General features: G+C 57.8%; 2 protein-coding genes across 2 annotated transcripts in view; one reads left to right on the top strand and one right to left on the bottom strand.

Moving 5' to 3' along the window:
• Positions 1-2,670, bottom strand: part of Thra (thyroid hormone receptor alpha) — a 26,925-nt gene extending 24,255 nt beyond the window's left edge. The window contains exon 1 of the mRNA XM_008829426.3: positions 2,448-2,670. The gene's annotated coding sequence lies outside the window, so the exon portion shown is untranslated. The remainder of the gene's footprint in view (positions 1-2,447) is intronic.
• The window catches only part of Med24 (mediator complex subunit 24), a 41,430-nt gene continuing 40,998 nt past the window's right edge, over positions 2,247-2,678 (top strand). Inside the window, exon 1 of the mRNA XM_029561785.1 lies at positions 2,247-2,265. The gene's annotated coding sequence lies outside the window, so the exon portion shown is untranslated. The remainder of the gene's footprint in view (positions 2,266-2,678) is intronic.

The raw sequence follows: 2,678 nt of genomic DNA, 5'->3' as shown, positions 1-2,678 counted from the left end.
GGAGGAGGAGGAGGAGGAGGAGGAGGAGAGAGTTAGACTCCCCAAGACGGCAGCAGAAAGAGAGACAGAATTAGAGAGAAATTCCAAGTCAAAAATACACATCACTCATGCAGGCACTTGCCAGCATACAGCTTCCTAAGGAAAGCTTCCAAGTTTGGACAGGAGGGCCAGAGGTGAGAAAAGGGACGGATTCACAGTGGGAGGCAGACACTGGGATGGGGAAAACTGAGGGTCTCCAGGAAAAACCCAGGCAAATAACCCCTAGCAGGGGCAGCCAGGTCTCCATTGGCTTATAGGATAGGGATGAGAGAGCCAGAGAGCCACTCCCAGCTCTCCCCAAGACACCCCTCCCTCAGCAGCCAGGAGGAGCCCAGCTGTGAGAAGTCACTGGACACTGCTGCAGGCCCTCGACTCGGCCCTCTGGAACCCCCTTGCACCCACTTTGCTCTTGTTTCTCTGTCCCTCTAAAAAGGAAAAAAAAAAAAAAAAAAAAGCCCATTGCTATACAGTGGCTGTGCCTACAAGAAGGCAGAAAGAAGCTGGGGAGAGAGTCTGATTATGTGCATCTAAGTGCATGCTTCACTGTCCCACCTGCAATGTCTATCTGCAGTTATCTGGACATTGCTCAGGGGGACCTGTGACCATGTGGACTGGAGCCTTGTGCATGGCTTCTGTACCTGAGTCTGTGGGATTAGGTGCAAATGAATGCACCTGTGCCTACAGTTTCCACAGTCAATCAATTAACAAGTGTTTACAAAGCACACTCTGTGCTGGGCTCTGGGTGGGATCCAGAGTTCTTCTAGCCATCCTCCTAGGTCTCAAGGACCTTGTCATCTAATAATTGGATGGTATGACAAGTGATGGTGACAGACGTGCTATCAGGAATTCATGCTTTGCACCATCATGCAGAAAAGTCTTTTCATACAGATGAATTTGATTTTCTTGGAGGCAGAGGTTTTATTGTCTAAGAGCTCTACAGTATGAATCCAGGAAAATACTTGTTGCTAAGTTGTATACACATGTATTGATGTGTAGCTGCGTTTTGCTTTCACTGAGTGATAGTGACTGTCATGGCAAGTGATGATGACTGCATGACCTGGCACATGTAAGCACGTGTGTGCCTATGAGTGACAGGGTCTTTTGTAATTATGCGGCTGTGTGCAATTGCTGTGTGCATGCATGCATTCGATAGTGACTTTCCCTGTGTGGGTGACAGCAACTCCTCCTTGCCCGTGTGTGTGACAGCATCTCCCTGTGACCCTGTGCGTGGGTATATGCATAGGTTCGTCTCTCTGCTCTTGGTCTCCCGTGGGTGTGTCCCACCCCTCTGAGCTCCACCATGCAGCAGCAGCCTGCCTCTTCCCTTGTCCCCATGTGGGTGTGTCAAGCAGCTCCTGTCCTTGAATCTGCCTGGGTGTCCCTGGGTGTGCATGTGGCTGTCTGTGTGGGCATATCTGTGTCTGTATGTCACCTTTGCCTCCCCCCTTCATCTTGGACAATGGTCCCCTTCATCCCCTCCCCCTCCTGGGGCCAGAGCCAGCATTCAGGGGCAGGCTCCCATCTCACTGGCTTGCCTTCTGTGCACCCCCCCCCCAGTCCCTGGAATGGGTGGCTCTCTCCATTGCCTCTGACATCTTCCCAGGCCTTCCTTTCACATTGGACAAGGGAGGGCCCTCCACAGAAAAGGGGCACCAGAGACACGTTGCAAAGGGAGGGGAGTGGAGAGAGAGCACACACACAGCACAGGTCCATTTTTTCCTCTCTTCTCCAACCACCAGCCAGCAACTCTCCTAATAACCCAGGGACCATCAAATACACCCCCACTACTACACACACACTCCCCCCACCCCACTCCTCCTGCCGCGTTTTTGCAATTAGGAGTGTTGCAACCAGAAAGCCATGCTCAACTGGGGAGGCAGTGAGGGGAGGGGGACTTTCCTCTCCCCCCAGCCCATGCAAGCCCCCCACTCCACCGTACCCACACTTCTCTCCGCAGCTGGAGGCAGTTTTGCAAAGGCCATTCGACCTCGGTGGCTGGGGGGGGTAGCGGGAGGGGGGGCACGACAGGCCTCCGGCACACCGTAAACAAACCGCGGTGCGGCGGGCGGGGGAGCCTCAGTAGGCAGCGGGGCCCAGCCCGGGAATGCGCAGCAGACCGGCCGGACAGAGGCCAGGCGGGCCCTCGAGGGGGAGGCCCAGACGCCATCTCCGCTGGCGAACCCCGGGGCCCACCGACCTCTTAGCAGCACCTCCCTTCCCTAGGGCGTAAGTTGCAAGCAATCGGGGCTGTGACAGGGTCACCCGGGCGCCGGGAAAAGGCTGCGGTGGGCGGCGGGAACCCCCGGGGTGCCCCTAGCCCGCCTGCAAGCTGGCCAGAGACCCGCGGCTTTGCATAATCAATCGCGATGCATTTGCATATTAATGCCCCCTCGCTCCCTCCTCCTTACCTCGGCGTGGCGCGCTGGACCGGGCTCGGACAGCGACGCGGGGGGTCTTAGCGCCCCGTGCCGGGGGCGTCCATGGGGGGCCGGTGGGGCCCGGGCCTCCCGCCTCCAGCGCCGGGGTGTGAGTGCGAGTGAGCGCGGGGGGGCGGGGGGCGAGTGTGGCGGCCCCGCGGCTCCTCCGGCAGAGGCGGCGGCCGCTCTGGCTCCTCCCTCCCCCGCCCCGCTCGGGCTGGG

Source organism: Nannospalax galili, unplaced genomic scaffold, assembly GCF_000622305.1.
Source record: "Nannospalax galili isolate Female #2095 unplaced genomic scaffold, S.galili_v1.0 scaffold1274, whole genome shotgun sequence".
In the NCBI taxonomy this organism is placed as follows: Eukaryota; Metazoa; Chordata; class Mammalia; order Rodentia; family Spalacidae; genus Nannospalax; species Nannospalax galili.
The sequence above is the reverse complement of the archived record's forward strand: the minus strand, read 5'-3'. Positions and strand labels throughout refer to the sequence as shown.